Genomic DNA, 25,143 nt, shown 5'->3' on the forward strand with positions numbered 1-25,143 from the left:
ATCCTTCCACATTATTGGTGGCTCTCAGTGACATTTAATGGAGCTTCTGGGGTGGCGAGTGAATACTGGGATCTCAGAAAATCAAAACCTGTGATGACACACAGGATCTCTTGCTTACTGCAGATTTAAAAACAGCAGAGGACCTCAGTGTCATTCCATGGGGAGAATCACCCCCTGGGTCACCTGTCTGGAAGCTAGGTGGAAGAGAGGGGAAAAGGGCAAGCCGGCAGTCCTGGGACCATGTTTCCAGTTCTTCCTATGACTTCAAGCCCGTGTTCATGTGCATGCCCAGCCTACTACTCTTTGCGAGCACATTTCTGCCCATTGTCTTACCTGGGCCTTGTCTTTTCTAGTTGTTTCTGATCCCCTCCCCCATCTTTTCATTATTTTCTTGGGTTGGCTTACAAAGAACTAGGTTTTGCTGTGACATTTTCATTCATAGGTCATTCTAGTCGTAAATAGGTCATTCTAGTCACACATAGGCCATTCTAGTCATACATAGGTTATTATAGTCACACATAGGTTATTATAGTCACACATAGGTCATTATAGTCATACATAGGTCATTATAGTTTGTTCTTGTTCTCCTCCTTTACTGTCCTCTCAGGCTCCCTCTTTCCTCCTACTTTCTTGCCCCCCATTACGCTCTTTCTCTCCTCTCAAACTCCTTTTACTCCCCTTCATCCCAAGTCCCTCCCTTTTTGTTTTAAATATTTATTTTAAACTATGTGACTGTTTTGTGTCTCTGTGTGGGTATGTGTACGAGTATCTGCAGAGGCCAGAGGTTTTGGATCCCTTGGACCTGGTGACAGCCATGGCTGTGAGGAACGAGATGAGTTGGGAACTGAACTTGGGTCGTCTGCAGGAAGAGCCTTAACTGTTGAGCCATGTCTCAAGCTCCCGGAGCTCCCTTTCTACTTCAATGTCACACACACACACACACACACACACACACACACACACACACACACAGATTTATTCTAGACTCCACATATGACAGAAAAAACATGCTATGGTTTTCTGAGTAAGGCTTAGGTCATGTAACATAACAGTTTCCAGTTTCATCCATTTCTACAACAATTTTCATTCTTTGCCTATAAAAATTCCATTGTAGGGGCCAGAAAAGACGGCTTGGCAGGTAAAAGGGCTCGTCATCAAGCCTTAGGGCCTGAGTTCAATCCCTACAACCTGCATAGCAGAAGGAAAGGGCCAAGTTGTTCTCTGACCTCCACAGGTACACTGTGGTCCCATACCCACCCACCTACATATAAATAAACCAATAAGTTTTAAATTCTATTGTATATATGGAACACACCGTCTGTTGATTGACATCTGGGTTGTTCTCTAGCTGGCTATTGTCAATAGTGCAGCAATAAACGTGTGTGTGTGTGTGTGTGTGTGTGTGTGTGTGTGTGTGGTCCGTGTTAAGTTCTTAGAATCCTCTACAGGTCACAGGACTGTGACCTCACTGAATATCATGCTGCGGGGCCCTGTACCAAGAAGTGGCTGCCCAGCAGACTCTCCCTGTGTGCCTGGGGCGGTGGGGGGGGGAGCGCCTGGGGTAGCTGGGGAGGCCTAGGGCTTTCTCCGTCTCTTGGGGGGCACAAATGTGTTTTGCCACAGACTCCAGGCATGGGGCAGAACAGAAACGGCAGAAGCATGAGACTGAGGACAGGAATGGCTTCTGTATGTCTGCAGAGAGGAGCTTCTGTGTGCTGGCGCGTGTAGCCCGAATACAGGTCTGTGGTATTTAGGGAAAGGCCAACAGCCTGAGATGCCACCTGCCCTGCTGGGCTCCCTTTCCACTGTGCAGCCTCTCGGAAGCTGTTCTTGCCATGAGGTTCACAGGGCAGGGCTCAGGCCTGAGGAGCAAGGCTCAGGCCTGGGGTAGCTCAGGATGGCTGCAAGTTCCAGACACCTGCAGGGGAGACTCCGCAGGGTGGGCCTCGGGTCAGCCGAAGCCTAGCACCCGAAAGTGAGGATTCTGGAGCCAGCCCTGTGGGCAGGGACACCGACATCACCCGAGGAAAGGGAATGGAGGCACTGGGGAGGGCCCTGAGGCTATGGCAGTACTGGCGGGCGCAGGTCCACCAGGAGCTTCCGCAGGCCACCTCCGCAGGGGACGAGAGCTTGGCTCAACCTCCCTTGCGTGGTTTCGACTCACAAGCGTGCCTCGGCCGCCGTGCACAGCCGGCCCCGGCAGCCGTCTCGGGGACACATGGGGCCGCAGTCCCCGCGCTCAGCGCGGGGCCTTGAGCCAGCGCCCGGCGAGCACAGTTAGAGCTGTGGCCCCTTTAAGATGGACTAAACTCGAACTTTCCGTCACGGCTTCTCGGGGCGCGCTTACGTCACCCTTCGGGGACGCGCCTGACGTCGCGCGCCCTCGGCGAGGGGGCGGGGCCGATGACTCACGCAGCCCGGCCTTCGCCCCGCTGGGCTGCGTGCACGTGAGCGCGCTGCTCGCCCGTTCTAATTTTAGCCATGAGGTGTCAGGGTCGCGTGAGGTGAGGCGGCGGGGTCCCTGCGGGGACAGGGTCACGTGAGGTGGGAAGGAGCCTCCTCGGGGGAGGGGGGAGATGGGTCAGTGAGGTGAGGGGGGCCTGCGCGGGTGAGGGGGCTCCTAGGGTCTCTGTGGCCCGAGTCACGTGATGTAGGAGCCCCAGCAGGGGAGGGGGAGATGGGGTCACGTGAGGTGAGGGGTAGGCCCCAGTGTGGGTCCTCTTGGTGGTGGTGGTGGGGTGTTTCCAGGGTCACATGACGTGACTCCACAGAGTCTCCCAGGTTCGTGTGAGGTGAGGTGGTGGAGTCCAGCGTGGATCCTCTGGAGGGGACTGGGTCAAGCAAGTTGAAGTGGGATCACCTGTGGAATTGTGGTCACGCGAGGTGCGAGCATACACAGCCCAGAGTCAGTGCCAGTCAAGGAAAGTCAGTGGGGCCATGCTTTTCCAAGGGAAGCAAGTTCTAGAAAGTTCTCTGGTGGGTGAACCGGACCAGAGTTCGAGTTTAGGCAGTGTTGGGATTGTAGTAGAAAGCCATGAATACCTTCGTGCTCTAGAGACAATGTTGAGTTCCAGGCGTGCCCAGCTGGGACTTACATGAGGAAAACAGGACAGACAAATGCCTCCGTCATCCAGAGTGCCCAGACCAGGGATGTGTGGTTAGATTGGGAGGGAAGACATAATTGGCACACCTACTTCCTCCAACACCACTTGGAAGACAGGACATGACTGACCCCTCCCACCCACCTGGCTCACGTGGGAGGGTGACTGGAGGGGCCTGGCGTGACCTTGGAGATTTGTTGTAGAGTGGGACCTTCCAGGAACCAGATATGAGTAAACCCTGTCTCGAAAAACCAAAAAATAAAAATAATAATAATGTTGAAGAAATAAATGCCAGAAACCTTGTAAAATTGACGCTCAACCCTACATTGGAGAGAAGTACTAGAAAATGGCCTTTTCAGCAGAAAACTGTAGTGGGAGGCTGCTTGTTGTTTCCTGGCTGGCTTAGGTCTGAAATAATCACACAGAAACTGTATTAATTAAATCACTGCTTAGCCCATTAGCTCAAGCTTCTTATTGGCTAACTCTTACATATTTAACCCATTTCTATTAATCTGTGTATTGCCACATTACTGACTAAAGTTCCCAGCATCTGTCTCCAGTGGGCTACATGGTTTCTCTCTGACTCTGCCTTTCTTTCTCTCAGCATTCAGTCTAGCTTTCTCCTAATTCTGTTCTTCCCTGCCATAGGCTCAAAGCAGTTCTTTATTCATTAACCAATAAAAGCAACACACAGACAGAAGGACCTCCCACACCAGAACATGAGCAGTTTGCTGTGTCCCAGTGAGTGCTTTCTGCTAGTGACAGATTTTAGGATTACAGCCGATGTCTCCAGAGGCTGTAGAAGGCCTTTGGCCTTTGTGTAAGGAAAAGTGTTTAGTGATAAATGGTAATACAGGAACAGTGTCTAATGGTTAGTGCTTCAGTTTTTTCTTTCTAACCTCCTTCCCCGCTTTCAGAGAGAATCTGGTGAGTTTTTTCATTTGCTTTCCAAAAATAAACACAACCCCCCCCCGTGAATGTGTACAAATGCATGTGTACAAGTATTTTAAAATTTATTCCCATAATGATCCACCTTTAACCAGCTTAAAAGCCCTGAATGTTCAAATCTAATGTTGGTATTTTTGACATACAGCCATCTCATGACCAGTGGTTCTCAGCCTTACAAATGCTTGACCCTTTAATACAGTTCCTTATGTTGTGGTGACCCAACCATAACATTATTTTTGTTGTTACTTCAGAACTGTAATTTTGCTACTGTTATGAGTCATAATATGATATGCAGGATACCTGATATAGGACCCCTGTGAAAGGGTCTTCAACCCTTCCCAAGGGGTCATGACCCACAGGTTGAGAACCACTGCTCTTGACTCTAGCATGAAAAAAATGTGTGTGCTGTTGACAGTTAAGCTGAGGATTTCTGTGTATTCTATAACCAAATTGTACCTTGAGTTGTCTTTATTAATTTCAGTTTTGGAGATACTCTAAGTTGTACAGGTTGGCCTTGAAATTGTGATCTTCCTGGCTTCACCTTCACAAGGACTGTTTATTTCTGTGCCGCCATGCACAAGCAGGGACATCCCCTTTGAAACATTCATTGTAGAGGATACATTTGGAGGTCAGAGGCCAAATTGGTGTTAAGAGACTTTGCCTAGGGGCTGGAGAGATGGCTCAGTGGTTAAGAGCAGCTTGAAACTTTCTGTAACTCCAATTCCAGGGGATCCGACACCTGCATACAGATACACATGCCAGCAAAACAGCAATGCAAATAGAATAAAGATAAATTATTAGGAAAAAAAAGAACCTTATCTGCCGTACCATCTTGCTCTCTATCGTTATTCCTTATTTTTCTACTTCCATCTCCCTGATTTTATGCCCGACTGGTCTGCCTTTCTTGGACCACATTTTTTATTTCCTCTATAAACTTTCTATTTTGGAAGGGTTGGGGTTTTTTGTTTGTTTGTTTTCTGATAGATTTGTGAGACAGGATTTTTTTTTTTGTTATACAACCCTGGCTGTCCTGGAACTCACTGAATAGACCAGACTGGCCTCAACTCAGACCTGATAAATTACCTGTGCCTCACAAATTCTGGGACCAAGTGTAGTGGTTCACATCTTTAATCCCAGCATGAAGGGGGCAGAGGCAGGTGGATATCTGTGAGCTCAGGACACCTCGGTCTACAGAGTGAATTCCAAGACAGCCAGAACTGAATAATTGAAAATGACCATTAAAAAAAATGGCAAATGAACGAATGCATATCACCATAACCATCCCTACCTTGGAAGTTTTGGTTTGATAAGATATGAATGACACTGAGTCATGTTCTCAGCTGAGCTGATGTGTGTGTGTGTTTGTGTGTGTAATTTGTAAGAACCTTAATGTGGCGTTCTCTTAAACAGGTGTTTGTTGGGGTTTTGTTTGTTTTTTTTGTTTGTCCACCAAACTTCTGTATTGGACTCAGGTTACTGGAGAGAGCACAAGCTCCAGGCTTAACCTAGGTTGACTCAGGGTAGAGTGTGGTAAGAATTGCCAGCATACTCGTGCACGCTTGCTCCTTGCTGGGTCTGGTGGTGCAGGCCTACAGTCAGGTACTCAGGAGGATAGGAAGTCAAGGCCAGATTGGGCAACTTTATGAGGCCTTGTTTCAAAATAAAATTTAAAGAGGTATATATGGCTTAGTCTGTGTGAGGACCTGGATGCAAAAAAAAAAAAATAGAACCTTGTTCAGCTCTCCAGACCATAACTGTAATTTATACATAGATATTATTAGTAGTAGTTGAGGTCTTTTCATAGAAAATTGGCCATTTGCTGTTTTTAAATTATTTGTACATGGGGATAGGGTATTTATGTGGGATGTCCTTCTGTATATGTGTTGCTTTCATTAGTTAATGAATAAAGCTGCTTTGGCCTATGGCAGGGCAGAATATAGCCAGGCTAGAAGAGATAGATAGATAGAGTACATGGAGTCAGAGAGACGCCATGTAGCTGCCGAAGGAGACAGACAATGGAACCTTACCAGTAGTACACAGCCTCATGGTGATACACAGATTAATAGAAATGGGTTAAGTTGTAAGAGTTAGTTAGTAAGAAGACTGAGCTGATAGGCCAAACAATGTTGTAATTAATATAGTTTCTGTGTGATTATTTGGGTCTGGGTGGCCAGGAATGAAAGAGCAGTCTCTGTTTACAAGGCATGAGTACCATGGTGTTTATAAAGGACAACGTGGAGTTGGCACTAACCTTGCACCATGTGGGTTCAGGTATCTCAAGCTCAGATTCTCAGGCTTGGCAGGTACCTGCTGGGCCATCTAGCTGGCATGTTAAACTTTTGGTCACCCTGCTTCTACCACCCACGTGCTGGGATTCCAGGCCTTTACTACTATGACCAACACCAGATATAAGGATTATTTATTTTTATGTATATGAGTATTTGGCCTGCATATGTGTTTGTGCACCACAAACATGCTGGTACTTGAAGAGACCATAAGAAGGTATTAGGTGCCCTAGAACTGGAGTTACAGACTTGTCATAAGGTTCCTGTGGGTGCTGGGAATCGAACCTGGGTCTCCTGGAAGAGCAGCTATTGCTTTTAACCCCTGAGCCATCTCTAACTCTTCTCTCTTCTCCTTAGTCCCTGTGTCACCAGATGATAAGCACCATGAAGTCAGGCCCTTTGTATTGTCAGTGCATGGTACATAAGTGTTCTTGGATTAGTGGATCACTATGTATGGTGGGTTAGATAAAGTTACAATAGGATCAAAATCTGGGAAAGCCTACCGTGTTCTGCTTGGTCAAAGTCACAGGTGGTTTTGGAAAATGGAATGATTTACTTATGCCTTAGATGAAGAATCTGGATGTAAAATACAGGCCAGATTTCATTTGAGAAATACCAGCATCAAAACCAAGTCTAATACCTCTCAAGACATACTATCAGGAGAGAGTCACTAAGAAGACTGTCATACAGTATCATAAAAGATACCATCCCAACAGATGAACAATTAATTCTCAACACAGAAAACACAAGAACAATAAGGAGCAAAAAAACAGTTAAATGAGCAAAGAAGTCGGGACCACTAGGGGTGCACCCACCCACTGAGACAGTGGAGCTGATCTACTGGGAGCTCACCAAGGCCAGCTGGACTGCTACCAAAAAAGCATGGGATAAAACTGGACTCTCTGAACATGGCGAACAATGAGGGCTGATGAGACGCCAAAGACAATGGCACGTGGTTTTGATCCTACGCAATCTGCTGGCTTGGTGGGAGCCTAGCCAGTTTGGATGTTCACCTTCCTAGATATGGACGGAGGGGGGAGGACCTAGGACTTACCACAGGACAGGGAACTCTGACTGCTCTTTGGACTGGAGAGGGAGGGGGAGAGGAGTGGGGGGAAGGGGAGAGGGGTGGGAGGAGGGGGAGAAGAGTGGGAGGAGGGGGAGAAGAGTGGGAGGAGGGGGAGGGAAATGGGAGGCTAGGAGGAGGTGGAAATTTGTTTTTTTCTTTCTTTATTGTCCTTTTATCAATAAAAAAAAGAGAAAAAAAACAGTTAAATGAACTAAAGAAAGCAATACAGGATCTGAAAGGGAACTGACAGAAATCATGGACCTTTTGAATTGTTAGTGTCAGACAAGAACAGAAGAAAAAAGCATGAAGAGAAAATCCAAGACATTTAGGTTTCTCTTTAAAAAAAAAACAAACATTTGGATTATTAGCATACCTGAGGAAGAAGAGCTATAGGTTGTGGGCATTAAAAAAAAACTTAGTAAAATAATAACAGGAAACTCCCCAAATCTTTGGAAAGACATGGACATCTAGGTGCAAGAAGCATTTAGAGCCTCAAACACCTCTGGCCATAGAAGTAATAGTTAAGTTGTAAAGAGTACAAGACAGAGTGTGGCTAGCTAGTAACTGCATGGGAGAGCACTCATTTAGTCACCTGGAAAATGAAAACAATGAGATTCCATTACAGCTGAGAAATAGTTTTTTTTAAGGTAGAATTTGGAGAGAAGCCCTTATCATGCTTGTACTGTTAGAAGTAAATTAATACCACTAATAATCTTTGTGGGACACAGTATGGGAGTTTCTCCAAACATGAAGGGTAGAATGACTATCAATTAGCTATCACATTTATGGATTTTTTTTAATCAGAAAATGGAACCAGCATACAAAAGAGATATCTGCATGCTTACTGACATTTGCCGTAGCCAAGGTGTGGACTCAGCCTAGACTGGTCAGTATCTGAATGTCGTATGTAAGCAGTGGTGTTACTGCCTTAGAAGATCTTCACTTGCAGGAAATGGTGGGATAATTACAGTTGTGTTTCTTTACACATAAATAGGAAAGGGTTTGAAACTAGACGTGCTATTGGGGACTGGAACGGGGACCAAGGGGAAGAAGACATAATGCATTCATGTGTGGAGATGCCATAGTAAGTCCCATTTTCACAGTTTTGATAATAAAATGGTGGCAGATATAAAAACAGAATATTCCATTTCTGTGTTATGCCATATATATTGGAGGGAAAATGAAGATGAATGTCGTTTTTGAGATTTTCAGATTAATTTTTAATTTTGTGTTTGTGTGGGGATGTGTGCATGTGGGTGCAGGTGATTGTGGAGGCCAGAAGAGGACGCCAGCTGGAGTCGGAGTTAAAGGGAGCCGAGGGTCCAAGGACCCTAACTCTGGGTCTTTGCATGTGCTCATGCTCTCTTACCACTCCTGGGTTTGTAGTATTAAGTAAGTGACTTGTCTTGCTGTAAGTTTATTTTGTCAATGAAATAGAAGAATACTTTTTAACATTTTAGAGACAAACTTGGAGAACTAGTCAAGTACAATGTCTTTTGTTTTGGACTTATTTTCTATTAAATAGACAAGAGTTATTATAAAGGTTCATATGGCACCCAATCTTTCTAGCTATCTTCTCAATCCTTAGAGCTTATCAAATACAAGAAAGTATCCAGTCCGTTATTGAGTTTTAATAACTAGCAAGTAACTGTAGAAAGTTATCACCACCATATTGTGTTTTTGAGCTGTGATCTTCATGTGTAATCTGGCTTGGAACTGGACGTCTGTCTCAGACTTTGAGCATTCAGCTGCTGCTGCAGCTCTGCACCACCTAGCAATCACCAGTTATGAAATGCATCAAGTCTCTCTTACCTAGAATTTCTGTGTCATACCCTTAATTAGGTCTGGTCTCCCTACGCCCTCAAATATTTCAGTTCAGTTTTCTCTTTCTACACTAAAAACTTATCAAGGTAACATCTCTTTTATAGTTTAGATATGTAGTGTGAGCTGCGGGCTGCGTTCCTGCCACCCGGCTCCCAGCCGCCTGGCTAGCTTATGCCCCGAAATAACAACACACACAAACTGTATTCATATAAACACTGCTTGGCCCATTTCTATTAATGTGTGTAGCACCACGAGGTGTGCTTACCAGGGAGATTCTAGCCTACGTCCACCCTGGGTCGGAGCTTCATCGCATCCGCATTACTTACACTCTTACTCTGTAGGTGGCTGAGTGACTGGCCCCTCACATCTTTCTCTCATTATTCTCATGCTTCTCCTCATTTCTCCTTCTATTTATTCTGTCTGCCAGCCCCACCTATCCTGGCTCCTGCCTTGCTATTTATTGGCCATTCAGTCTTTATTGGGACCATCAGGTATTTTAGACAGGCAAAGAATCACAGCTTCACAGAGCTAAACAATACAACATAAACAAAGGCAACACAACTTAAAATAATAAGTAAAGGAGCCTGTGTTCTAGTACTGATAGTTCTTCCTTACTAGCCCTGAGACCAAAGCTAGTTCCCATACCTCCTTTGCTACCTCCTATAAATAAGAAGGCTCTAGAACTTGTAAAATTCCATTTCTTCTGTTTCTATGGTTTTCAGATTTGAACCTTTACCACCCTCTTTTTCTGCTTTCACTAAATCACCCACACTATTTCCTGCCTCTGTTTCCCAGGCAGGATTCTAAGTTGGGTAGCTGGGTTTCCCTCACACACGTAGGAACAGAAGCTGCCCTTTCAGGACTGAGCTTGTTCTGCCTGACTCCCATGCTGGCCCTACCACTATCTCTTCACCCTGTCAGTGAGCTTAGAGTGAATGGCTTTACATTTCGCACTCTCTACCTGGCTGGTCTACAGTTAGTAACCAAGGCTTTCTGAACAGCTGCAGTGTAGAGTCACCACCATTCCGGTTTCCCTTTATCTTACTTGAAGAACTTCTAACTTACGTTTCTTCCAGTTTTGTCACTTTCTTTTCTGTATATTCTTTTTTGACAGTCTTACTATATCCCTGGCTGGCCTGTATATATATTAGCTGTGTATTTCAAGGTGGTCTCCAACTCAACAGCAGTTTTGTCTCGGCTTCCCTAGTACTCAGTTTAAAGGGATAGGTCACCAGGCTTGACTTTTCCTGGCTTTTTGTTTTGTTTTGTTAAAGACATAGTGTTATGCTAGGAGCGGCGCGGGGCTGAGTCCCCAGCACCCCAGCCACCTGGCTAGCTTATGCCCCGAAATAACAACACACAAACTGTATTCTTTTAAACACTGCTTGGCCCTTTAGCTCTAGCCCTTACTGGCTAATTCTGATATCACGATCAACCCATCTCTAATAATCTGTGTAGCCCCGGTCTGACCGGGAAAGATTCAGCATGTCTAACCTGGCGGCTTGCTTCATCGTGTGTGTCTGCCAGGGAGAGTGGAGCATGGTGTCTCTCTCCAGAGAGCAGAGCTGTCGAGTCTGAGCTCACTTCCTCTTCCTCCCAGCATTCTGTTCTGTCTACTCCACCCACCTATGTTCTAACCTATCAGGGCCAAGCAGTTTCTTCATTAATTAACCAATGAAATCAACAGATTGATATATGACACTCCCACATCACTTCCCCTTTTTCTGTTTAAACAAAAAAGGAAGGCTTTAACTTTAACATAGCAAAATTACATATAACAAAACAGTTATCAAGCAAGAATTACAGTTACAATATTTATATCTATTTTATCTTTTATCATAACAATGGAAAACAACTATAACTAACTATCTATTCTTCAACACCATCAGAGACTCCTGAAGAATATAATATTACCTAAGTAAACAAGAAATCCAAAACTCTAGAAATGACAGAGACATCTCGCTGCCTGGACAGTCACCCAAAGTTCCTCTGTACCATTGGGGCATCCATCTTCAGCCTACAGGCCCATGGTATCCAGAGACATTTCCATGAAGCAGGACATTTCAAAGTCAGTTCGGTCACTATCTGTTGTATCCTGCAGAATGTCTTGCAGACTCTTTCATGAATCAGGAACCCCGAAAGATCATCTCACCTTTAGGCAAGTTCAGTAGTCCTCTCTCTGCAGGTTCTCTGTGTCCAGTTTATGCAATAGTCCAGGCAAGAGCAGTTTCTTGCCCAAATGGCTATCAAACTCCATAAGGATCCTCTTCGATGCCCATCTTCTTCTTGAAGTAGATTGGTGCTGCCAGGAGCAGAGTGTCTCATTGTCATGAAAAACCCTAAGTTATTAAAACATTTAATGTCCTATTCTGTAATCTTTGAAAGATATGAAGAATGTCTATCTAAAATTTATCTATGTACATCTAGAAAATCTAACATGACTACAAACTTGACTATTACGATTATCTATTAACAATCTATATTTCTAATTATACATTACATTTTTAAATGAACTACACAATCACAGTACCTTAATCAAGATCAGAAACACATATACATATAACAAAATTGACCTTAAATTTAAATCACTAAAACAAAATTCATATCAATGTAAATTATTCATATCTCTATCATATCCCCCTTTAAATGTAAAAGAACGTTTATAAACCATATTTGGGAACATGGGTGCAGTTTTTTCTCTCCAAACTGCTTCCTGCTGAATGGGGGGTCATTAATTAGGTCTTTCATGGTATAACCTGTGTGCTAGTTTCATCTCAGTTGGCAGTTGAGCAAAGCAATTTTCTGAAGATGTTCACAGCAACCCTTCAGGAGGGCGTGGTCCATCATACCATATTGGAATAGAAGAAATGAACAGGGTCTCATCCTCTGTGAAAACAAAATAAGAAACTCCTTTCCAAAGCATCATGTCCTTAGATCCAAATTTCAAAGTCAAGGCATTTTCAAAATATCTATGTTGGATTAGTTCAGCAGCATTTATAAATAAATATCTTTTAGCAGCTGTTGCTCTTTCCTCAGCATTCAAATAATTCAAAGAGAGCATAATAGCATACAGTATCAAGATTCTCATTGTATTTTCCATCTTTGTGCACTTTATTTTAACCTCTATTTTGTTTATTTTTACTTTTATTTTTTTGCTTTTTGAGATAGGTTCTCTGTATCTTTGACCTGGAATAACTCTATAGACCAGGCTGTCCTTGAACTCTCAGAGATCCACCTGTCTCTGCCTCCCAGGCACTCAGATTAAAGGTGTATGCTACTACCTTGAACTCACAGAGATCTGTTTGTCTCTGTCTGTTAGGCACTGGGATTAAAGGTGTGTGCTACCACACCTTGAAGTCACAGAGGTCAATCTCTCTCTGCCTCCCAAGTGTTGGGATTAAAGGTGTGTACTACCACACTCAACAACTCCCTTCCTTTTTTTTTTTACTTTAAGAACTTCAACTTTTAGCCTGCGCATATTTTTAACACACTGTAAATCATTTAAAAATTTTCTTTGTCTTTGAATCTCTCTTTACTCTATATCTCTCTTTTTCTGACCACATGAGTCTTTAATTTACCAAGCAATCTCAGTAGGACTAAAGCCGTGGCTTTGCCGGCTAGATGTAGCCCATTCCTTAGCTTTCTGCCATTCCAACCTTGTGGCTGAGGTACTGGCCAGAGCCGCATTCAGTGCCACAAGTCTACAGTGTTTCAAGGTCCTTGCCATCAAACAAGCTGCAACAGACAACACTCAAGTCCTCTCTCTGTAGCTGGCCCTCCTGCCTCAAACAGTCAGAGTTTGCCCTGGCAGGACGGCTCAGAAAGCCGGCATTTTAAAACAACACAGGTTTTTTCCTGCTGCTGAGTCAGGAAAATTTCAAAATGGAGGACGTACCATTTTGTGATAGCTCTGGGGCCGCCAGGTAGGAGTGGCACTCAGCACTTTAATTCTGAGACTGAGCATGCAGCACAGAAATCCTTTTCATCCAAGTTACGTCCAAATCTGACACACAGAGCACTGCGCATCTGAAAACACGTCTCTGTATGGCGCCAGGAATCCGCCATGCTCTCTGCCTGCCTAAGCCTGGTTCGGCTGTCTGCCCAGGTGCAGGCGGGGAGCGCTGAGCCATCAGCATGGTCTCAGAGCACTCTCCTTCCGATCCCAAGTGGGAACACAAACATCCAGTCCCATAAAAGCCATTGAAATGCTTTAAAGCCAGAGTTCACACTGGCAGCACAGTCCCAAGAAGCTGCGCTTTAAAATGACACAGCGTTTTTTTTCTGCTGCTTTTGCCAAATCAGGAAATCTCTTTACAGCACGCCACCAACAAACAGCAAAAATCTGTGTTAAACTCTCTCTCCCTTATTTTTAAGTCTTCTCAGGTTTTTAAGTGGGTTTAGTCCATCACGTCTGGGCGCCAAAATGTAACGGCATAAACGAATGCAGACAGATTGTAAAAAAATATATATAGTTTTAATGGAGAAATAGACTTACAGAACCACCGTTCCCGCGGAGACCAGGAAAGCAGAAGCAGGGGCTGGGAGCACACTCGCTAAATTTATAGGCAAACATTAGCCCGAGGCGAATATGCCCCCTAAGGGGCGGGACTTATCCCTACAACATAGTGTCTTAGTTACTGGTCTATTGCTATGAAGAGACACCATGACCAAGGCAATTCTTATAAAAGAAAGCATTTAATTGGGACTTGCTTATAGTTTTTGAGGGATAGTTCATGATCATCATGGTGGGAAGCAGGCAGGCATGGCACTGGAGCAGTAACTGGGAACTTTTTTTTTTTGGTTTTTCGAGACAGAGTTTTTCTGTAGCTTTGGTGCCTGTCCTGGAGCTAGCTCTTGTAGATCAGGCTGGCCTCGAACTCCCAGAGATCCGCCCGCCTCTGCCTCCCGAGTGCTGGGATTAAAGGCGTGCGCCACCACCACCCGGCTAACTGGAAACATTACACACTGATCTGCAGGCAGTTAGTAGACAGACACTGGGCCCGATGTGGGCTTTGAAGCCTCAAAGCACAGCTCCAAATCTAACCCTTCCCAAATAGTTCCACAGTGGGACCTAAAGGATTTGAACATGAGGGGGTGCAGACAGCGGATCTGGAGGTAGCTGTCCTTGTAGAATTCAGCCGTTGCTTGTCAGCCGAGCTCTGGGCCTGCTCGTTTCTGGTTGTAGTCTTTTGTATTCTCTTTGTGTTTCCTACAACCGCAGCGTGTCTTTCTCACAGGTGGAGAATCATGCGTAAGATACGTATCACAGTAGTCACAGTACAATTTAGGCAGTTCTGTAGACTGATGATTAAAACAAAAACCATAAAGCATGCACATGAGTGGTATGTTTCCATTAATGTTAAAAAAAAATCTTGTAAGGAAAATTTGGAAACTAAAGGAAGTGTTAGTGATAGCTTCATGTTATTTGGGATGAGAATTCAAAAATTATTTTTCCACTAAAACTAACCAAACAACAAAATAAATATTAACCTGTGTGGTTTTTTTGTTTGCTTGTTTGTTGACAGGGTTTCTCTGTGTTGCTTTGGAGCCTGACCTGGAACTAGCTCTTGTAGACTAGACTGGCCTTGAACTCACAGAGATCCACCTGCCTCTGCCCCCCAGGTGCTGGAGTAAAGTCGTGTGCTGCTACCACTACTCAGTTTATTAACCTGTTTTGTATAATCTCTTCAGGAGAAGGACATGAGGCTTTGAGAACTTAAGAAAATTTGTTTGTGTTTTTAGTACTATTTATTGTTTTCTTTATATGTGAGGAAAGCATTAAAGTTTGTAAAAAGACATCGAATGTAAATAAACTCACCTTTTTATCACCATCTGACCAAACTCAAGGCTTATACAGGAACAAGGAGGGAGAGTCTAAACTGTCTCCAAGATGTGTGGAGTTGGAGTGAAGCAATCTAGATGCTAAGATCCTTGTGTGTACCTTGGTGTATAAGATATTTTCCTCCGGGATTGCCCTCAGACATAGAAAGCTGGACTTGCTCAGTACTGTAGTCTAAAAACCATGTGGCTCCTTTATCTCAGGATCTGATGCTCAGGTATCGCCCTGGATTGTTCCAGGGCTGAGTGATTCAGATGTTAGGACAGTTCTTTACCACATCTCTTGCTAGGAAGTTTTGGAAATTGAGAGGGTCTGAGTGGAAGAAACACTTAGATTAGAAGACAGTGTGTTATTCTTGGATACTATGAGTGCAATAGAGTCTTTCACAAGGAATTACCCTATCCTGGAAATACGAACAATGTACAACATTTTCTTGCTCCGGTATGTCTGTACGTGCCTACCCAGCAGTAACACACTTCCTCCAACAAGGCCATACCTATGCCGCAAGGTCACACCTCCAGTAATGTCACTCCCTAAGGGTCTATGGGGAGCATTTTCATTCAGACCACCACAGTTTATATAACTTACATGTTCTGGGTGGTTTTGTGTGTCAACTTGAGACAAGCTAGAGACATCGGAGGAAGTAGCCTCAGTTGAGGCTCAAGGAGATCCAGCTGTAAAGCATTTTCTCATTTAGTGATCAACAAGGGAGGCCCAGCCCATGGTGGGCGGTGCCATCCCTGGGCCGGTGGTCCTGGGTTCTATAAGAAAGCAGGCTGAGCAAGCCATGGTAAGTCAGTCTGTAAGCAGCCCCCCCACCATGGCCTCTGCATCAGCTCCTGTCTCTGGGATCCTGCCCTGTTTGAGTTCCTGTCCTGACTTTCAGTGATGAACAGCAATGCTTAAGTGTAATGAAGCCAAATACATAAACCTTTTCCTCCCCAACTTGGTTTTTGATCCTGGTGTTTTGTCGTGGCAACAGAAACCCTAAGACAAATTGTCACCAGCATAGTGAGGTATTGCTGTGACAGACCTGACCATGATTTGGGAAGGATTGTGAAAGGTCTTTGGAACTCTGGGCTAGAAGAGCTATTGAACGTTAAAAGTTCTGTAGGACACTCTGCGGGAACTTGGAAGATAAGAATGTTAAAACCAGTGCAGGAGATGGAGGGAAGTTTAAAGACTAAGGGGACATTTGTTACTTTGAATTAAAATCCTGTGGTTCTGGTTAGCTGGGGCTGAAGAATCAGCTCTGATGAACAAGATACCAGAGCTAGTAAATCAAAGCCTTGCTTTTCTAGGATGCTTGATGCTGGTCGGCTAGAGCTAAGAAAAAGCAGCGATTCAGAAGAGGCCAGCATCGCTAAGGTGAAATCTTGTGGGAAGTGTTTCCTGAGAGCACAGAGAAGCTGTGTTCTAGAAGCGGCCAAGGTTGTACTTCATGCTGGTGGCCAGACCTGGTAGTGTGTTAGAGTCACCCAGGTGGTTCTGGTTTTGAAGGCGTGAAAGGATCACGGAGAGCAGCTGAGGCTTGGCACTGTGAGGCCAGGAGAGGTGATTGGTGAAGGTACAGCCCCTTTTCTTTCTTTCTTTTTTTTTTTTTAAAACAGGGTTTCTCTGTGTAACAGTTCTGGTTGTCCTGGAACTCACTTTATAGACCAGCTGGCCTCAAACTCAGAGATCTGCCCACCTATGCCTCCCAAGTGCTGGGTTTAAAGTTGTGAGTGACCATTGCCTGGACTTTCCTTCACTACACAATTGTAGGCACATTATAATCCTTTTCAATAAAATGTGCAAACACATTATTGCATTTATACTGGAAAAACAACTTTATTTTTAAGTTGGGTCTTCCTGGGTAGCTCAGGCTGACCTCTTAACTAGTGTTCTCCTGGCCTCAACCTCCAGAGTGCTGGAATCATAAGAGCTCAGAAAATTCCTTTTGAAATCTAATCTACAGGGAAACACTCTTCAGATATTTATATGTTTGAGAATGTGGGACAACTATGTAGCCTTTAGCGACAGATACCAGAACAAAAAGCTCATCCAGATACAATGTCTCATAACTATAATTCCCACAGTTGGAATATAGGCAGTGAATTAGGGTTAAAGGTCATCATCAGCTACATATCCAGTTTGAGAATAGACTGAGCTACATGAGGTGTAGTTTGTTTTTGTTTCTGTTTTGCTGTTCTTTTAAGTGGGTGGGGAGAGACAGGTGCAGTGGCTCCAAGAGTTAGGACTCGCTATGCAGCATGATGCCTGACCAGTCCAGTCCTCAGAACCTGCTGCAAGGGATGGACGCAACCCCTGGAGGGTGCCCTTCGCTTTCACGCGCACTCATGCACAGAGTAATCATTTTTAATGCTAAACATGGACTATACAAGGAACCAAAACAAGAAAACATGGCAAACCTGGGATCCAGGTGAAAGCCAACACTAAGAATGAACCAGAGTGGAACCAGAGTATTAACCACAGAAAACTGAAATCAGGAAGTGAGGGTAAAATGGTGGAAGACAGGGACATTAAACATTTTTATAAAGTGAGCCAGAGGAACAAATAAGAAAACATTGTGTTACTAATAACTAGGACGGGGAGAAATATAAGTTCACTAGCCCAGTGAACTTAGGTTGAGAGGGGGTCACACTGTTCCGTGGGTACAGGGAGGCTGCCTTTGTCCCAGTGACCTCCCAGCTTGGCAGTCGTTGCTATTGGAATTACCTTTTAAAACCCCAATTTTGTAAGCTGTAATGAAAGTGATTCTGTTGGGCTGTGGCAATGGCTTGGTAGATAAAGTACTTGCTGTGCAAGCATGAAAACCCGAGTTCAGATCCCGCCAGTCCATGTAACTGCTGGGTGTGGTGGCGTGTACCTGTAACTCCAGTGCCGAGACAACAGTCTCGGGGCTTGCTGGCCACACACCAGCACACTCACACACACCCTGTAATTTTGCCACTTTAAAGGGTTATTATAGAGGACATTGTGAAGCAGTGTGAAAATAGCAGTGACATACAACTGTGATTCCTAAAATTTTGGGAGGTAGAAGCATGAGGATCAGGAGTTCAAGACCATTCTCAACTGTAGAGCAAGTTAGAGGCCTGCTTGGGCTACATTTTTAAAAATGGGGGTCAGGGAGAAAAGGACATAGCGTGGCAGTCATAGTTACTTCCATAGCTCTGAAAAACACACCCCCATTTGTTTCTAGTCTTTTTCGTTGATACCTTGGATAATGGACTGAGTTGTTTCACATTCTTTCGTGTTTGTTTTTCAAGATGGTTTCTCTGTGGAGCCTTGGCTATCCTGAAACTCACTCTGTAGACCAGACTGTCCTTGAACTCACAGAGACCCACCTGCCTCTGCCTCCCAAGTGCTGGGATTAGAGGTGTGCACTCAGTCTTATTTATACTCTGCATCACGAAGTATTACTAAACCCTGGCTTAATTACAGACATCAAGTGTTGGAGATGGGACTCAGTTGGTAGAGTGCTTGGCTAGCAAGTGGGAAGTTCAGGCTTGCGTCCTCAGAACCAGAACCACATAACCTAGGCACAATGCTGCACACCTATGATCCCAGCTCTTGAAAGGTAGAGGCAGGAGGATAAGAAATTCAAGATTATCTTTAGCTCCATAGCAAGTTGGAAGGCAGCTTAGATTCATGAGACTGTATCTTTAAAATAGAAGAAGAAAAAAAAAATCTACATTTGCCCTGTAGTATCAGTATTTCTTGAAAGGAAACATCATGATGCTTGTGAAACATTTAGTATTAAAAATATAAAACAAATTATTCACAAGTTGATATTTGAAAAATTTATATTATAAAAGTATGCATTTTGTTGTTGGAGGCTATTCCCCATCCCCAGATTTGTTTTTGAGATCAGGTCTCATTTTCTAGCCTAGCCTAGCCTCGAATTCTCCATCCTCATGCCTCCACCTTGAGTGTACAGGGACGGCAGGTGGTGACGTCACACTGGCTTGTGCATTGTACCTGGTCTTGTTACTATTGGTAACTATAGTAGCAGTAATCATCAGTGTTTATTCTTGCCTTCTCCATCTACTCTTTGGGGTTTGTAGTGATGTAATGCTACTTGGAACGATGTGATGGAAGAGACTCAAATGAGCATTTACCTGTCAAAGGGACTTTGCACAGAGTGGGGGGTGGGGGCACTAGTATCCCCTTCAACCCGTGTCATGGGTGATAAGTTAGACCAGAATGGCCAATCCAAACTATAAGTATACAGGTGCGGAGTTCCAGATTTAAAGCTCTGAGCTCAGTAAAATCAGGAAGTTAAGGAGATTGGCCTTGAAGTGCCACCCGTTAACTCTGCCCAAGAGAAGACGTGAGAAAGAAGAAGCGCTGGGCGGGAGAGATGAGCAGTGACTAATAGTGCTGACTGCAAGCAAGCATGAGGACCCGGATTTAGATTCCAGCCCCTAGGCAAATAGCTGAGCAGGGACAGGAGGATTGCTAGGACTTGCTGACCCCAGCCTAGCTTCAGGTTCAGTGAGAGATCTGTCTCCGAGGAATGAGGCAGAGAGCAGGACACCTTTCTCTGGGCACCACATACAGGCCCTACTGGACACATCCTTCCTAGTGATGACAGGTGGTGTATATGTGTATATAATGCATTTTAGTAATATTTGTCCTCATTACACTCTCTTGTCTCCTTCCCACCTCTTCCTCTTTCCAACTAATTCCTAATAAATGAAGGTATCACTAAAACCTGATAGGAAGCACAAAAGTATTAGTGAATCATCCACAAGAAGTAACAAAGAGGGACTGGAGAGATGGCTCTTCCAGAGGTCCTGAGTTCAATTCCCAGCAACCACATGGTGGCTCACAACCATCTGTAATGAGATCTGGTGCCCTCTTCTGCCCTGTGGGCATACATGGAGGCAGAATGTTGTATACATAGTAAATAAATCTTTTTTTTTTAAAAAAAAAAGAAGTAACAAACATACCTTTAGACAGTTCCACATGGGTGTACTAAATTAATTTTTCATATTGCCAGAGATAAGTGAAGATGGACTACTTGAATCCTATGCACTGATTCTGTGGGACAGTCCCAGACTCCTGTAGGATGGATATAGAGTACAGGGATATGCAGGCGACCTTTTGGCCCCAGTCCCACTGTCTGGGCCAAGGTCTTTGCTTGAGCAGAGACAGTGCTGGTAATCTCTGGGAGGGAGCCTGCTGTGAAAGCCAGCTCAATGCCAAGACTTCACTGGTAATTGTTCCAAAACCACACAATCACTCTGAGAGTTAACTCCAGTGTAACAGACCAGCCAGGCCTTTGTGGACCCTTCGTAGCAGGGTCTGACCACAGTGAAGCTCGGTGCCCTTTCACACAGAAAAACTTCTGTGATATGACAGAGCACTGTTTTGACCAATTTGCTGAGGCTGGTCTGAGACCACAACAACCAACTAGTTCTGAAAAACAAAAATAGCCCACAGTCTAATTCAAGACCCATAGAGAGTAGAGTGATCATCCTGAGTCACCCAACTCACTTGCTACATCTGTTATTTTTGGAAAACTTTAGTGGGATTGAAAGTGCTTAGTTGCTGGTCCTTCCCTCCAAACAAGAGCACAAAGTTGGGAGCTAGGTCATGTGGTTTTGTCTGGCTTACCACAAAGACTGCCGCTGGTGTGATGTGGTTCCGTGGCTCTGGGAAGCCCGCTGCCAGCTGGGGTGGGCTGGTGAGATTCGAACTGACTGAGCTGCCGAAAGGGTCTCGCCCTCACAACCTTTCCCACGAAGCTTGGCTCCCTGAGAAGCAAGTTAACCTGCCCACAGGTTCTAGTAGATGAGAATTTCCATGGGGTGGATGAAAAGGGAGCCTATTTCCCTCAGTTAGGCTTTATGTCTACTTAAGATGTTGAACTAATTTTACAAGGGTTTATAATTTTCTTCTACAATTTTATTTATTTTGACAATTTAAATGTATGCAATGCATTTAATATCCCCCCCATTACTTTCTCTTGCCTCCCTCCCCTCCCGCTTCATTCCAACTAGTATAGCCTGAGTGGGAAGTATTTACGAGTGCATAGAAAACTTAGCTACTTGCCAGGAGCTCCATTGCTGAAGAAAACGTCTCCCTCTCCCTCAGCAAGCAGTAGTTCTCAGGGCTCAAAGGGTGGTGAGGCCTGTAAACTCTCTCCTATCCATGATGCAGTGTTGACAGGCCCAGTACAGCGCAAGTAACTGCAGATGCTCTGAGTTAGTGATGGGAAGACAGCTGCCATCACATTCCTCCCCTCTGAGCCCTCTCACGTTCTCTCAGAACCTCTTCTGTGGTGGTCTCTGAGCTTCGGAGTCAGTGATGTTGCTCTCCTGTAGGGCTAAGCAGCCACTTATTTCTCGGTGCTTTAACTGGTTATGAGTCTTTGGAGTAACTGCTGCCCACTCCAAAAAAAAGTGCTTTGACCACAGCTGAGAGCAATACTAAACTATGGGCATAAACATAAGTATTTGGAAGATGTTTCGATGGGCCCAGTATATCCACTGAGAAAAACACAGTAGTGCGCCATAAAGCCTTACCCTCAAGGGCCTATGGACTCCTGAGACACAGGCTTCTGATTAGGTTTTCAGTGCCATGCATAAATTCCCTCCTATGGAACAGGCATGAGATCCAATCAGAAGACAGCTGTCCTTGTAAGAGTTGTGCTCCTGATGCTTGGGGGGCACATCTTGACTGTCAGGTTAGTAGTATAGCACACAGGGTTCATGCCTGAATAAGACTGTTTGGTGACTTTTCTTTCTAACTCCTGGCATCATGAAACCAGGGAGAAAGCTTATACGTTAGTTCTACTTTGATTTCTCTGTCTGCAACCATGGTGTGTGGGATTTTGGCAATATCATCTTATCATCTTGTTTTGGTGATCATAGTCTGTATTGTTTGGGAAGCCTCAGAGGTCTTATTAACTCACAACTCATAGGGAGGTTCCGCACACAAATTTTCATTTTAATAGCCTTTGCTTTCTGGGGTACATGCAGTTAGTTCTGCTCAAATGGTTTTTAAATGAAAATTTTAGTTACCCTACAGAGTATTGGTTTCCTTTTGACATTTTGATCACTCCTTAGTTTTGGTTGACCTTTTCTTATTTCTTCTTCTCCTCATCCCCCATTGCTATGTGATAAGACTTTTCCTGAGGAGATGCAACCCCAACAGGAAGCCCATGACAGAACCAAGTATGGATACCACCAAAGTCCAATTTGGTGAACCAGTAAAGTTTATTGGTGTTGCTTACAGGAGTGTTGGTGAAGGATTTCTTACAGGGGCAGAAATGACTCACAGACAGCTGCATCACCAAAGCCCACCCCTGCATGGTGACAGCTCACAGAAGCTGGACACCTGGAGCACACTGCACAACCTGCAGGCTGCTCAGCAGGTTGGAGGCTGTCCGTTGAGGTGCTCAGTTGGGCTAAACTTCTTCCAGGCAGCAGAGCTGGTTCCTGCTTCTTCCAGGCAGCTGATCTGCTCTCACAGTCTTCTTTGCAGCTTGGCTGTCTCAGAGTGACTCTGCAATCTTTACTATGGCAGGGCAGAGCCTAGTGAGTCTGGTCAGTATCAGGGACTTCCTGAAGCTATTTTGAGTTGTTTAACCTTTTAGTTTAAGGCACTTCCCTGTGGGACAGAATGTTTCAAGATTTTGGAGGAAATTTATTCAACACCCATCTCTTTCCAAACCTTTTCACTTATAGCATTTCCCCCTCTATTTATAATGTGGACTGTAATTCTTACAAATGTATTTCAATTTATCAAATATATTATCCTTTCCATAAACTTATTTTCATAAGCACACTACCAAGTTTCTCCAATTCTTACCACTCCAACTTTATGCCTTGTTTCTCTCCATCCACTGCTGCTCGGCATTCTTATTCCTGCAAAGGGCCAAGGTCATTCTTCCTTAGCCTCTTCGCATCCGCTGTTTGCTTAGCCTGGGTGCCCCCCTTCCCCTCTGTGCAGTTAGCTTCTTTTTGTCACTTATGTCTCTGTTCAAATATCCCTTGGAAAAAATTATGATCATTTTGGCTCAAAGTCCATCTCCATCAGTTCTCCTCCAATGTATCTCCTCATTTGTTCATCTTTAGAGCATGCCTGACTACCTGATAACTCACCATTTAATTTAATTACTGTTTGTTATCTACAGTGAAAAGTCAATGAAAATAGCAAGTTTCCCCTGCCTTCTTGCAGCCCAGCTGTGCTGTAGATAGTGTCTAGCATGTAACAGCAATAAGTGCATGAATTGTTTCAAATTTGCCACCTTTCCCAGAGAATCCATGCCTGAATGGCACAAAGGCTGATATATGTTCAGCAGCTCTGTTGCTGACAAGCGTGGGCTACATGACTCATGATTTAAGATTTCAGTCATCTGGCTTGGCACTCTCTAATGGATCCTTCACTGAATAGCTGCCAAATACCCACTTCACTTAAGTTTTAGTTCACCTTGAGACCCAAACCTGATAAGGGCATAAATAAAATTTTAATATTAAAAAAGAAAGATGAGATGTGATTTAGAATAAACAAAATAAAATAAATAAATAAATAAAAAGTATCTGTTTTGAGCTAGTAGCTTTCAAGGTAATTACTAACAGGAAAAAAAAAAGCCCTGAAAATAAAAGCCCCACTCTCCCCTATTTAAAATATTAACTGGGAAACCAATGCAATAAGATAAGAAAATTAAGAGTGAGACAACAAGCCAGGCATGATAGTTGAAGGGACTCTGGCAGCTAAGTGTGATGAGCACGGCTGGCAGGCCTTGCCCTTCTCTCCCATACCCTCTGCCTTGTTCAAAACCGTCACATTGCCTGGGTTTAGGGTTCTGAGCCAGTACCTTCCCTCTCAGCGGTGTACGGCTATAATCTCTGCACTCAACTCATCAGCCTGGGCTGTGTGGGAGTTCCAGGCCAGCAAGTTTTAAAACAGAGAAGAAAAAGAAATTATCTCTGTAGATAATGATTACCCATCAGGAAACTACTTCTCCCACTCCTTGTATATTCATATTCACTCTCGTTCTCTCTGTCTCTCTCTCTCTCTCTCTCTCTCTCTCTCTCTCTCTCTCTCTCTCTCTCTCTCTCTGTCTGTCTCTCTGTCTCTCTGTCTCTCTCTGTCTCGCCCGAAGCTCACTATGTAGTCCAGAGATCCTTCAGCCTCTGCCTCCTGAATGCTGGGACACAGCTGAGTTCCACAACACCATGCTGCTGCTAATGTCTGTATTCCTTCATTTATGGTTCTAGCCTAAAACATGGAGAAAACAAAGGACAAATATGCTACAAGCCGCAACCTTATACGGTAACTGACAAGCCATCTTTTCACAAGCGACTTAACAGAACCAAGGGATCTGAGAAGGGCTAAACCAAAAAGCAAGGATTTTTTTGGTATTTTTGCTATGTGAATGAGTGGTTGTCCTTTGCTAAAGATTTTGCTGTAGCTAACTCTCTTTCTATTACATATTTGGGGATTAATTCCCACAGCTCAGAACTGTTTTGTGAGAACAGTTTCCCACTGGCCAGGCCTTGTTCCTCTCTCCTGGGTGAATGCAGACATCTGCCTTCCTGCACTTATCTTTATCAGCAGGCATTTGGTCAGTGCTTAGGGTCTAGGCATAGAGTTACTACCTGCCCAAGCTGCTGTTCTGGTTTTACCCCACAACCAGAATGGCTGATAGCAGCATAGCCCAAAACTGATAATTTAGAGGCCTGGGTATCTTCTTTGTTTAGAGCAGTAAGTCTAACGCCAGACCTAGGCCCATAGAAACTGCAGCGTCTGGTGTATGTGCTATCTGATCAAGAGCCATCAGTTTCCTCCTCACTGTTTACATAGTTTGCCTGGTTACCTGGTAGTCTCTTTGCTTGCTGGGAGAAAAGAAGCGGTGCACTGATTCAAACAATCTGTGCCCTATTCATAATTTTACTGAAAATAAACCTTTTAGCTTTTTACTTCCACCTAAAAATGTAGCAAAGCACACTAACCTGTGTATTATCAGGATTCTGATAACTTAATCCCTTTCTTAACTAACTTTCTCATTAAGGAATTCACTGGATGTGCACGGATCTCTCTCTCTCTCTCTCTGTGTGTGTG

At 44.3% G+C, this 25,143-nt stretch overlaps 1 long non-coding RNA gene across 2 annotated transcripts in view; it reads left to right on the forward strand.

The window, feature by feature from the left end:
* The first annotated feature begins 2,401 nt into the window (after nt 1-2,401).
* Nucleotides 2,402-25,143, forward strand: part of LOC142858426 (uncharacterized) — a 62,328-nt gene continuing 39,586 nt past the window's right edge. For both annotated transcript variants that reach the window (XR_012912018.1, XR_012912019.1), the window contains exon 1: nt 2,402-2,504. This is a non-coding gene — a long non-coding RNA (uncharacterized LOC142858426). The remainder of the gene's footprint in view (nt 2,505-25,143) is intronic.

Source organism: Microtus pennsylvanicus, chromosome 10 (assembly GCF_037038515.1).
Source record: "Microtus pennsylvanicus isolate mMicPen1 chromosome 10, mMicPen1.hap1, whole genome shotgun sequence".
In the NCBI taxonomy this organism is placed as follows: domain Eukaryota; kingdom Metazoa; phylum Chordata; class Mammalia; order Rodentia; family Cricetidae; genus Microtus; species Microtus pennsylvanicus.